The 13,962-nt window shown below is 39.3% G+C and overlaps 1 protein-coding gene across 1 annotated transcript in view; it reads left to right on the top strand.

Moving 5' to 3' along the window:
- Nucleotides 1-13,962, top strand: part of LOC129761135 (microtubule-associated protein tau) — a 119,219-nt gene that overhangs the window by 69,571 nt on the left and 35,686 nt on the right. The window lies entirely within an intron of this gene.

Genomic DNA, 13,962 nt, shown 5'->3' with positions numbered 1-13,962 from the left:
AGCAAGGAAACTAAGGAAACTTAAGGACCAACAACTTAATTTTTTGGACTGGTCGGCTCACTCTCCAGATTTGAATCCTGTTAAAAATTTTAGGGGAATCCTTGTACGTAGAATCTACACTAAGGGACACCACGATTGAAGAGCTCAAGGTCGCAATTTCGGAAACATGGAAAAATATCGAGAAATTAGTTCAGCAGCATTTGGTAAATAGTATTCCAACACGAATTTTCCAGGTTATTAGCCGAAATGGCAAGATTGCCAATTAATCACATTTAAATCAGCCGATCGTTTTGAGTTTTTCATTGATAATCCTTATGAATTTTGAAATGGTCTTATAGACACCGGACAGCTGAAATTATCATATTTAAGCACAATAAATAAACAAACAACTCTTTTTAACGAAATTGACGTTAAATATGCTTTACTCTAAGTATTCCACAATGTATGTATGTATCTTGTTGAAATTCAAACTGTTTGTGTTGCAACGAAATAGAATCAGGGTGGTCTCATAGAAGTTGGACAGAGTGTACAAATCCCACTGACATGACTTTTTTTCCTTGTTGGATGTGAACCACTTATCTTGAACTATTGTGGAATGCCCCATTTTTTCTATAACGCTTCAAGCTTATCTACTGCTTGTTGATGAAGAAGCAGACTGAAAACTATAGCGAGATCAGGATAAATCTGTCTGATGAAATTTATAATCCTGATCGGCGATACAGACCAAACTTCCTTGGGCTCCAGAATAGCCTTATCAAGGTGTTGAAGTCTGCGTTCTGTTGGAGCTCCGAAATTGCAGAGCAAATGTTCCGCGGTTTCGCTTTCGGCATTACAAAAGCGACAAATATCATCTTGCACTAACCCATGTTTTTGAGATAGTATTTGCTCGGACATAAGACCAATGAATGTGCTGAAGTCTTTCTTATTGGTACACAGCAATTGTTCAGAAATTTTATGTGTGATATTTTTTGTACAGTTGTACAGCCATCCAGTTGGTCGTCACTTCCCGGTCTTCCCATTTCTCCAGCTCACTCTTCAACATACGTTCAGAAATTCCACTGAATGGTTTTGGACCAAAGAAGGGTGAACATGATCCACGTCTTGCGAGTTCATCTGCTTGTTCATTTCCCTCTATACCGTAATGTCCAGTAATCCAGTATACTTGTACCGAACTTATCTGACATAGTTGCCGTAAAATTTTATTTATACATTCTATTATTGCACTTCTGCCTGAAAAACCGTTGCCAGTTACCGATAGCTATAGAATTTTTCTGTTCTGGGACCATACACTTCAGCTCCTGTTCTGCTACCCATTTTGGATCCATCGGTATAGTACATGATTGAACCATGAAGAATGTTAGGACCACGTTCATACCATGTTGAACGAGAAAGTTCGATTACTCTGTATGGAATGTCATGATTAGTCCTCGGTTCCACCCAATCACTGTTCATCTCTGAGACTGGTCCAACTGGTAAGAGATTCAGAATGCTCAAGTGACCAGTTTTGTCCCCGTCTAGTATTTTTTTTTTCATCTTTTAAGCTTCAGAGCGCTTCTCCTAGCCTCTAGCTGAACATGTTGGTTCAAAGTTTACAGGTGAAGGATAACCTCTAGTGCCTTTGAGGGTGTGCTGCGCATTATTCCAGTTATAGCAACGAATGCCAGTCGTTGGAGTTTGTTTAGCTTTTTAGTAGCCATTGTCTCTTTAGTCTTTGGTCACCTTACTACTGAGGCATAGGTTATCCTAGACCGCACATTGAAAGTGTAGACCCACATAATAATTATTGGTTTCAGGCCCCACGCTCTTCCTATCATTTTAGAACATGCCCATAGGGCAATGTTGGCCTTACCGATATTTGAATCTAAGTGTGCGTTCCAGTTCAGTTTTGTTTCAATGATTAATAGTGTATTAGAAAGAGTTATAGAGTATTAATGTTTAAACGTGAAAAAATATACACTGAGAAAAAAAGTAGTACTCTATTTTGTATTTACAAAAAAAAACTTTAATTTCCTGTATCTAAAATACGTATTTTTAATTTTTTTCATATAAAATAGAAATCATGTTCAAAATTTAAAAAATGACTCAAAGATGGTAAAACTATTTTTGACGAACTTTGTTGAACATCGAATTTTTAAGAATTTTCGAAACTTCGAACTTTTGTATGTTAACAATCACTTTTAGCCACAAATTATGACACCTGATGTGATTTAAAAAAAACTCATTATCCATCTCCTTCTAAATGTAGCCATCCTCGAGACATTTAAAAAAATATATCTTATTTATTGTCTTTTTTATAGTAAGTAGTCCCTTTTAATATGTTTGTCATGTTATACCATCATTCGCTTATAAACAGTGCACCCATGTGGCGTAAATCCAGGTCTTCGGTGAGTGCATGGGATAGGAAAGTGCGTTTCGCTTTTATGAGCCATCATCACGCTAATCCACGTTAAGGTATTTTCCATTTTGAATTTTAAATAAAATACAGGTCGAGTGTCGCTAGTTTTGGGGATCTCACCCATGCACTTACACCAACAGTTACGGATATTTTGCGAAACAATAATGTCGAGCTGATGTTTATGCCAGGGTTTGGAAGTACGGTTGATGCAAACCTGCGTTTGTGAGATCCCAACCATATTTTTTTCACACTGGAGCAACAAAGTGTAAGAATCCTTTGAAGAACGAATCCATTCCTTCTTAATTGTGTTGTGTGTTTTTTTTTTTTTTTTTTTTTTTAATTCGTTTATTTTTACAGGCTCAGTTACTTAAGTTTAAAGGAGCCGAATTCTTAAATATAATTTTAAAACTATATATATAAACAATTTTCTTACATCTATGGTTAGTAAGGTGGAAAACCGATTACTCGCGGTGTACTCGAGTTTAGGAGGGTGACATATTTTTAGGAGAAGGATGGGATATAAGGAAATTGTAACAATGTTGATGAACACTCATTTCATAAATCTATTCGTATATCTATAGTGTATTTACATTTCAACTTATTCTACTATTTATAGCAAGGGGACGAATTACCCGCAAAGGAAGGAAAGGAGGGTATAAGGATGTAGGGGCAATCACACACGAAGATCTATAGCTTTAAGGAAAACATATATATGGGACATGTAATCATGGTCTAACCGAGCCAACACATCTCTCATCGGCACATTGGGCTGTCTTCCTCGGGCCCGAAGGGAGTTTTTTAAATTCGATCTGGCGACCAGATACACCTCGCACGACCAAACAATGTGCTCGATGTCGTGATAACCTTGGCCACAAACGCAGAGATTGCTGCTGGCAAGATTGAAACGGAAGAGTAGTGCATCTAACGAACAGTGATTGGACATGAGTCGGGAGAAGGTGCGAATAAAGTCCCGACTCAAGTCCAGACTTTTGAACCACGGTTTGAGGCTAACCTTAGGGATAATCGAGTGAAACCACCGGCCCAATTCATCTTCATTCCACTTGCGTTGCCAGTTAGCGATGGTATTTTTGCGGACTAAAGAATAAAATTCATTGAAGGCGATTTGACGCTGATAAATATCGCCTTCAATTGCACCTACCTTTGCTAATGAGTCAGCCCTCTCATTACCCGGAATGGAGCAATGTGAAGGGACCCAGATAAAGGTAATGACATAACAGCGTCTGGATAAAGCACTCAAAATTTCTCGTATTCTCTCAAGGAAGTACGGCGAGTGCTTTTCCGGCCTCACTGAACGGATAGCTTCGACAGAGCTAAGACTATCCGTTACAATGTAATAGTGTTCAACAGGTCGTGAGGCGACGCTGTCCAGCGCCCAATGAATTGCTGCCAATTCAGCAATATACACTGAGCAAGGATTCTGAAGACTGTGTGAGGTGCTAAAAAATTCGTTGAACACTCCAAATCCTGTGGACTCGTTTATAGTGGACCCAACAGTAAAGTACATATTATCACAATTGATACCCCCATACTTTTCATCGAAGATCGTTGGAGCGATCCTCGATCGTTGGTAATCTGAATATCCATGGATATCTTGCTTCATGGACAGATCAAAATGCACAGAGGAATTGATGTAGTCAGGGAAACAAACACGGTTGGGAATATACGAAGAAGGATCAACCTGCATGGAGATGAATTCATGATATGAACTCATGAATCCGGAGTGAAAATTTAGCTCGATCAGCTGCTCAAAATTTCCGATCACCAATGGGTTCATGACCTTACACCGGATGAAGAACCGAAGAGATAATAAATTGAAGCGATCTTTTAGTGGGAGTAGGCCTGCCAAAACCTCGAGACTCATGGTATGCGTTGAGGGCATACATCCCAACGCGATACGGAGACAAAGATACTGAATTCGCTCGAGTTTAATGAGGTGTGTTTTGGCAGCTGATTGAAAACAGAAACTGCCATACTCCATCACTGAGAGAATAGTTGTTCGATACAACATTATAAGATCTTCTGGGTGGGCTCCCCACCAGGTGCCGGTAATTGTACGGAGAAAGTTTATTCTTTGTTGGCATTTGTTACTCAGATACCTAATATGGGCATCCCAAGTACATTTGGAGTCGAACCAGACCCCAAGATACTTGAATGACATAGCATGAGTGATCGGTGTACCCAAAAGTTGAAGCTTTGGTTTTGCTGGTTTATGCTTCCTAGAAAAAACCACCATCTCTGTTTTCTCCGTGGAGAATTCGATCCCTAGCCCAATGGCCCAGGTTGAAAAATTGTTCAAAGTATCTTGTAAGGATTCTTGCAGGTCGGATTCGTTTGATCCTACGACAGACACCATTCCATCATCTGCAAGTTGTCTTAGGCTGCAATTTTGTGTAAGGCAATTGTCAATGTCGCTTACATAGAAGTTGTACAAAAGGGGGCTTAAACATGAGCCCTGGGGGAGGCCCATGTAAGAGACCCGACTTACTGCCGAATCTTCGTGAGAAAAGTTCAAATGTTTCTCACAAAGCAAGTTATATAACATATTATTCAATAGAGGCGGCAGACCCCGAGAGTGTAATTTGTCCGACAAAACCTCTATTGAAACAGAATCGAAGGCCCCCTTTATGTCCAAGAATACTGAAGCCATTTGTTTTTTTTTCGGCGTAAGCCATTTGAATTTCTGAAGAAAGCAACGCAAGACAATCATTCGTCCCCTTGCCCCTGCGGAACCCATATTGTGTATCTGAGAGTAGGCCATTCGTTTCAACCCATCGATCAAGGCGAAACAAGATCATTTTCTCCAACAATTTCCGTATACAAGACAGCATTGCTATTGGGCGGTAAGAATTGAAGTCGGACGCGGGTTTTCCGGGTTTTTGAATAGCTATAACTCGTACTTGTCTCCAATCATCTGGAACAATATTATTCTCCAGAAACCGATTGAATAAATTCAACAAGCGATGTTTCGCCACATCAGGGAGGTTTTTCAGCAAGTTGAACTTAATTCTATCCGATCCCGGAGCAGAATTGTTACATGAGAGCAGAGCAAGAGAGAATTCTACCATCGAAAACTCGGAATCAAGATCGCACCTACCTTGTGGTATATCTCGAACAATTTTTTGCACAGGAGCGGAATCAGGACAAACCTTCCGTGCAAAATTAAAAATCCATCGATGTGAATATTCTTCGCTTTCATTCGTTGAAGAGCGATTTCTCATGTTTCGAGCCACTTTCCATAATTTTTTCATTGACGTTTCTCGTGACAAACCTCCCACGAAATTTCGCCAATAAGCACGTTTTTTCCCTTTGATTAAGTTTTTAAATTGATCTTCAAGGGCTAAATACGTTTGAAAATTTTCAGGGGTCACGTTTCCGAAAAGCTTTAAATGCATTCGATTTTTCTACATAAAGCTTGGAACATTTTCTATCCCACCATAGATTGGGAGGCCTTCGGGAAATGGTGGAACCTGGGATGAGTTTCGTTTGAGCGCGAACCGCGCTGTCATAGATCAAACGAGAAAGGAAGTTATACTCCTCCAATGGAGGTAAACCATCTCTGGAATTGATGGCTAGAGCAATCGCGTCCGCATATTTTTTCCAGTCAATGTGTCTTGTGAGGTCATATGCCATGTTTATAGATTCAGAAGAATTCGACCCAATGGTGATGGAAATTTTGATTGGCAAGTGATCACTACCGTTGGGGTTCTGGATTACATTCCACTTGCAATCTAACGATAGTGAGTTCGAGCAAAGCGAGAGGTCAAGAGCACTTGGGTTAGCAGGAGGTTTAGGTACACGTGTTGTTTCCCCAGTGTTCAAAACGGTCATATTGAAGCTGTTACAAAGGTCATATATCAACAATGAACGATTGTCGTCGTACTGTTCCCCCCAGGCAGTTCCGTGAGAGTTGAAGTCTCCCAAGATCAATCGTGGCTCAGGAAGGAGTGAGCACATGTCATCAAGTTGTTTGCGGCTAACCGCAGCTCTCGGAGGCCAATACAAGCTGACAATACAGAGGTCTTTGCCTCTGATGTTTGCATGACAAGCAACAGCTTCGATCCCTCCAATAGGTGGAAGGTCAATTCTAAAAAATGAGTGGCACTTATTGATCCCCAAAAGCACCCCTCCGTATCTATCATCACGGTCCAAGCGTATAATATTAAAATCGTGGAAAGAGATATCATCTCGCGAAGAAAGCCAAGTTTCGGACAGAGCAAAAACATCACAATTGTAGTTATGAATTAAAATTTTGAATGTATCCAATTTAGGGATAAGACTACGACAATTCCACTGTAAAACAGTGATATCTCCGACCTCTCTATTTGAAATAGACATCAAGAGAGATAATCATTGCAAGGAGGGGCCATGTTTGCATCAATTGTTGCAAAATTGTCTTTAATACTGGAAGCATTGAGATGACAAGGGTTCTGATGGAGTCGGAAACATTAAAACACTTGAAGATTTGGTCCAAAAGGTCAGACAACTTTATAAATCCCGATTGGGAAGTTGAACTGGACGGAATAACAGGGACAGTTGGGGTTTTTGATGTCCCCTCGAGTGCTGGGCCATTCGAAGGTGAATTATTCCCACGGAAACCAGGAGGAACCTGATTTTGCTTGTCCGCTGCACTCGATTTTTTAGGCATGCTAACAGGGGGTATCACCGGAGGGGCTTGTCCTTGAACTTTGGGAGTGGTTACATTTTTGCGCCGGGGATTCCCTTGGAAAATGAACGGTGTGCCCCCGTTAGCTGTGTCCGCTTCTATTTCGTCAACGGGCAACGTGGCGAAGACATTTTGTGTGTTGATTGGTTGTTGTTGTTGGGCCAGTGGAGAAGCGCCCTTTAAAATATCCGCAAAAGTGCGTTTCGAGCGTTCCTTCAAAGAGCGCTTCTGTTTCTCCCAGCGACTCTTGTAATTTTCACAAACTGAGAGCTCGTGTGGGGATCCCCCGCAATATGGACATTTATGCTCAGTCACACTGCAGGATTTCCCCTCATGTTGCTCTCCGCAAGTGGCACAGCGCTCCTTGTTGGCACAATAGTCCGAAGTGTGACCAACTGACTTGCATTTGTTGCAAGTCATGGGCTTTGGCACGAAGAGTCGCACAGGTAGTCTCAATTTGTCCACCATAACGTAGTCAGGGAAGGCGGCACCAGCAAAGGTGACTCGAAACGAGTCGGACGGCGTAAATTTAGTTTGGTCCCCATCATGGGAAAGTTTCCCGAGTTGGCGACAGTCCAAGATTTTCACTTCCATTGAGGGGAGCTTCTTGAACTTGCCTTTTCCTTCTGCTTTTATTTGTTCGCTCGTCAGACCCGTTTCAGTTATCACCCCCTCAATTTCTACGTTATGGGAGGGTATAAATGTTCGATATTCGAGAGTGAAATGTTTATCAGCAACAATCTCGTTTGCGTGTTTCCGTTCATTCACGACAACTCGCAATTTGTTCGGTCTAACCCTGCGAATTTCAGATACAGAAGTGTATCTGGCCAGATCTTTCATGATCTGAATCACGTTAAGGTTTTTTCCTTTCGGTTTTGGCCGGAGGAAAACAACCCAAGGGCCAGTTCCAGGTGCATCTTCTGGATAAACTCTGACACGTGGAGCGGAGACAACAGAGGGGGAAGACGAGGACGAGGATGAGGATGAGGACGAGGACGAGGATTGGGTTGGATCGGAAGCATCAGAAGGGGGAAGCGAAATCGATGATGGGAGAGGGGGAGTGGAAGTAACAGTGGGTTGAGAAGGGAGGCTTGCAATTTTCTTAGAGGGGGGCTTGGTAGGATGAGCGGATTCGTTCCCAGAAGAATTATCTTCCTTATGAGGGACTCGTTTATGTTTTTTTCCAGATCTTGTATGAGATTCATTATCGGAGATCTCCATCTCTGGAGATCCTCCACTATTCTCCATTTTACAAAAATTTCTGTCTTATTTCTAAATTATTATTGATTTTAACAATAATCTTAAAAAAAATAGCAAAAAAAAAATTATGATAATAATATCAAACAATGAACAAATGTATTGAATAATAATATTAATAATAAATATGTGTACCTTAATATATAAGTTGTTCCAATAATGCGCTCTACTGCCCTAATCAGGGAGAGACAGAGGCTACGCGCTACGGAGACAACACAATAGCGCAAGAATAGTTTACGCAGCCACGTGATGATGAATCCCGTTTGCGACAGTCACGCGATGGCGATCCCGTTATGCCGAATCAGTTCAACAGCCGCAATCCGGCTCGCTGCAAGAACGCTGCTTCCTTTGTTCCTTCGTTCCACTTAACAAAAGGTCAGGTCGAAAGCGGACAGCAATGACCTTCACTCGTACACGATTCACTCGTACCAATAGCACAATAGCAAAAGTGGCAACGCACAATACCGACACTGAACTTTACTCGTCAAGAGTTGGATAGCGAATGATGTGTTGTGTGTTGATGCTAACCATTTTTATGAGCAAACATTCGACTATGAAGAACCTTAGTAGAATCGAGTATATAGAATATCAACATAACCAAATCATGGTTTCTTTCAATTGATTTCGGGTAACTCAACACTTCGGGTAGTATTATTTTTATTCTTATTGTTTCGGTTATTCATCGATTCTACAAGTAGTTAAGTAAAAACAATTCGATGCGACATGGATTTGCATTAACACATAAAAGAGCAATAGCGTAAAGAAGACTGTAGGGAACTGCAGGAAAGAGGTGATAAAATGAACACCCTAAGGAATATGCCCTTTTACTCCACATACCGTTTTTCGAAGAATATTCTAGCTAAGTGTTGTTCAAAATATCTGTTTACCTTTTCTAGAATATGTGAACTGTCGTTCAAACTGATGATTTGTCGAAGATATTAGGTCGGATAAAATGAATTTCAAGGGAAATACCTTAACACGTTAATACGTAACACGTATCGGTGACTGACACCGAGCTTTCCGTTCAGGCCGTGTCAGTCACCGGTGACTGAAAGTATGAAATATTATAATAAAGGTAAAAATCGATTTTTTCCAGAAAACTATAATGATTTTTATTAACACGTTGAGTGCCATGTCAGTCAACGGTGACTGACACTGAGCTTTCCGTTCAGATCGTGACTGATACCGAGCTTTCTAATTTGTCAACATTGCGCTTCGCATTTGCTATACACGATACAGGCGCGCGCGCGGCCTGACGGGAAAGTCGCTATAAAACCGCGTGGCACTCAATATGTTAAATGCGATGCACATCCGAATGGCTACCGATTAGAGGTGGATGAACTGAACAGTTTAAAGCCTCTTTAAAACAAAGAAAGGAATGGAAGGACTACCGAGAGAGCAATTTTTGTTTATATTTTTAAACATTTGACAGATTAATGCATAACATGGTGTTCCGAATAGCTTCATTCGTTCTTAGAAAAGGGTGGTCATGAACTATCAATCGGTTTTTAGCTGAGAGATCATAAAAACTCAAATCGAACAATTTCAATCAAGCAAGTTGTTCTTATTCATTTTCAGGAAAAGTGTTCAAACTGGCCGTAAATCTTTGTTTGTGAGTTCATTTGAGCGATTTTATCCGCGATTTGACTTTTGACGTAGAATTACGTCTAAGAGGAATATATGAGGGGTAAAATGAAAATCTGAACAGTGATCATGTAGGAAATAATGAAAGATGTACCAGGTCAGCCCACATCATGGCTTCCAGCAGCTTTCGCCCACTACAAACAAGTTTTTTTTACTTCTGAAATTTTCGATACAGGTGTCCTGAACAAATAATTTCGATGCATTTTAAAGAAATATCCGGAATATTAAGCAAACTGATTTTTATGACTTGTTTGCCGGTGGAAATCTCGTGTAAATTTATGGGTGTTTTGGGCTCATTTGTGACTTTTCCGATCGTTCATTGTCTCCGAGGGCAAAGTCAAGCTGGACGCGAAGAAGACATTTTCCAGCGGCGATAGTTGTTCTTCGATTGAAAACAGCAGGTGAAAATTCGTTCCGCTGCGGTTGCTATTATTACGCCACCAAAACATAACCGGTTCGGATCCGACTTCTGTTGCCGTTCAACGAAAGGTGGAGCATAGACAAATTTATGGATTATTTAGTTGGGAATGATGATTTGAGATGTGGTTTTGATACTGGAAAACTAATTTGATATTTAATAAGTTCAGTGTTTCAAGGTCGCTCTTAACACCAAACAATCAACTTGGTATAAAAATACCAAGCCAAGCAATGAACTACGTATTTACAGCTTAGTTTTCTGAAGTGTAATAACTTGACCAAAACTCGAACAAATGAAAATAAAGCAATATTTATATTTTTGACAACATTTGGCGTAGTCCTACGTCTCCCCGGTTATCTGCCCGATATTATCCATCTTTTCGTGTTTTGATCGGACAGTTTCGATTAGTGTTTACCTTTTGCGATCCGGGGCAATTTCATTTGACTCGGTACAGCGAAGATAAGGTGCCAGGTGAGGCGATGTGGCTGGAGCAAAAAATCTCACCCCAATTTATAATTTCACCGGTTTCCGATTGATTTTTTTGCTGCAAGCTTAGTGGATCGATTTTTGCAATGTGGGCTAATAGATGTAGGAAGAAATTTGAATACAAACTAGAGTAGTACTGAATCTGAAAATAAAAAAAAATTATTTAAAATTAAAATAACAATTAATTAAAAAAAAATTAGTATTTGATTTTTTGATAGAAAAATTGTTTGAAAATATTCATCGTTACACCTTATTAAGATGTACCGTCAGTATTTTTTTCATATTTTTGTCTCGAAGCTATTGAGAATGGCGTAAAAAAACTGAAAGGTGCATTTTTCACCATAGATCCTATGTTGTAACTTATAAAAACTCAAATATATGGTACCACTGTCAAAATTTCTTATTTGGTAGACTATACAATATTTTCCATACAGCTGGTGATTTGGTTCGGGGGCACTTTTTACTCCGTTACCCAGCCAGGCCCTTTGAAAATATAAAAAAAAATATTTTTTAGTACCGCGCAACACTGAAAAAATCAGAAAAAAATCACACATCTAGAAATTGATACACAGTAGTGAGATGCACATTCAGTATTTCTTTAAAATTTTTATCTCGAGGCTTTTCAGGATGGCGTGAAATAAACGAAAAAGTACGATTTTCATTATAGATCTTATGTTAAACCACATAGGGGTTCAAAAAAACCGCCAAAATTTCTTATTTAATATCCTATACAATATTTGCTATATAGCTGATGTTTTGGTTTGGTTTAACTTCTTACTCCCTTACCTGGCCAGGCCCTTTAAAAAAATTTACCACGACACCACTATACGTCAAACTTTGTTAAATTGGAAGGGCTTTCCAATAAAAATATACAAAAAAATATCGAAGAGGAGGGGTTTTGAGATATAAATGCTTTTAATATTAAACTCATTTTTTTAAGTAAGCTTTTTTAACAGTAAATTTCAAATGTTATTTGCCCTAAATGGTTCATTTGTTTTTCAATAACTTTCTTATACATAATATTCTAATCAGACATCTGCATCTCGATTCACAATTTTTTGAAAGAAAGATCAATGAAATTTTGACCTGGTTCTCCTATTTCTTGGTATGAGGTTCGATTATTAGACTCAAAACATATTATTTGGAACCACTACTTCATCAATATAACAGGTTGAACTCAAAATGTAACGCTTTGAAGTTGATGGACTTAGGGGGATTCTCAAACGAACGTGAAATTAGTTCTTTATTTATCAGTTTGAAGTGATTCAATTCAATACTATGCACCTTCATTGTTCATAATATTAATACCAAGTAAGAATAGGGTTGTTTAAAAGTTATGCTCGGCACTTCCACAGTTCTCAACTGAGGCTAACTATGCCTTCCCAGTATCCAATCATGCATTGTGTGGCAAGCACAACAATGTGCTTATTGCTCAAGGGTTGTCGATCAAATTTCCAATCCGAGAAATACTTTAGACAGTGGCGGGATTTAAACCCCTCAACCTTCGGCTCGGAAAAACGACGCGCTTACCATCTGTGCCATGGCCAGATTTGGTCAGCTATCGCCATGTTTTACAGTCAAGCAATATTTGAAATAGTTTTTTTTGCAGATGATAAAAAAGTTTTATTGGACAATTCATACCATGAACCTTGTTACTTGAATTGGATTGTTGGGCATGTTCATTCCGGGTTTCTGAGTTATATAATGTACATCCGGAATACAGACTTTCAACTTCCTGATGTCCTCGATTTTATTTATGTTGATCAGAATTTCCCCATCTGGTTATGCAGAGTTTGGAGGGAGACTCAATTGATCTTGTTTCGATTTCAGAAGTCAAAAAGTACTTCTGTTGGCATGACGTATCTGATTTTTTTCCATCACCATGTCCTTGAAGTCTTTCGAGTGAGTAAACCGATTGAACTGCGAAAACTTGGAGTGATATTTTTTTCCAAAAACGTTTATTAATCAGACTCAATTAATTTTTATCTGAGGTTAAGAGAGTCAAATTTCACCTTAAAATATAAATTATTTTCAATACAATTAAAATTAACATTTCACCGTTCCATTGACTCTTGTCCTATTAATGACTTCCGCTTTGTATTCTGCTGTTCGCCGAACATGACGCTTACGTTTCGTGGTCATGTCCGGGTCCCAATTCGAATCAGAAGACATTCCGATTGAATTAAGTAGTACTTGCTTCTTACGGCTCGGATGTAAACAATGAAGTGAAATTGTTATCTATCGCAGCGATGCCCGAAGTGACAATTAGAAACATGGACTTATGCGTTTTCTCAAACAAACGAATATTTGCAACTTCGATTTAAGGGGGTTCATAGAACTAACTTTTTCTGAAATTTTGATAGTTGATCAAGGACTCAAAAACTGCCAAAAAGTCAATTTTGATAAAAGTGGCGTTTATGGGGTCTCTCAAACAAACGATTCAATTACTAGTCTACATCTGGATTTTTTTTCTGAAAAATTACTGGAAAATCAGAGAATATCAGGAATTTTTTTTCCGGCCTTTGAGTCGACACCCTATTCAGCGTTTCAGATTTTGAACACTTCAATCCATTGACGTAAAAACGTGGACACTAATAAAATTAATGCCTAATATGCTGCCACAAGTTTTACAAGTTCATCTACTTTATGCCCATATATGTGTCAAGGAACATGAGGAACTTTGCAAGCAATCAGACTGCGTAGCAGCTCAGCCACCGTAACATTGAGCTAGTTTGATTTGTTCGATATAATCGTGCATTCTCTTCAGACATATCAAAACCAAATAGGCATACGATTGGAAGCGATATTAGATGAAGATGCGCTTCATTACACATGCCGATATACACGGCTTTCTGTGTCTTTCCTGTGTCTTCCCCCTAGATGTTACGAAAGAAGGTTTGGTTTTCAGTTCGCTGCTGGCTTTCCGGAAACATAGAATAGATTCGTTTTTTCAGTCGGTCGTGTGTGGCTTTTTGAGGCTATTTTCAGAATTAGTCCCACAAGTCATATTACAGTTTATTTAATCTATTAATTCAACTGGAGAAAAAGCTTCATATCAACTGTTCAATGATCAAAGGC

This window comes from Toxorhynchites rutilus, chromosome 1 (genome assembly GCF_029784135.1).
Source record: "Toxorhynchites rutilus septentrionalis strain SRP chromosome 1, ASM2978413v1, whole genome shotgun sequence".
Classification (NCBI taxonomy): domain Eukaryota; kingdom Metazoa; phylum Arthropoda; class Insecta; order Diptera; family Culicidae; genus Toxorhynchites; species Toxorhynchites rutilus.
The sequence above is the reverse complement of the archived record's forward strand: the minus strand, read 5'-3'. Positions and strand labels throughout refer to the sequence as shown.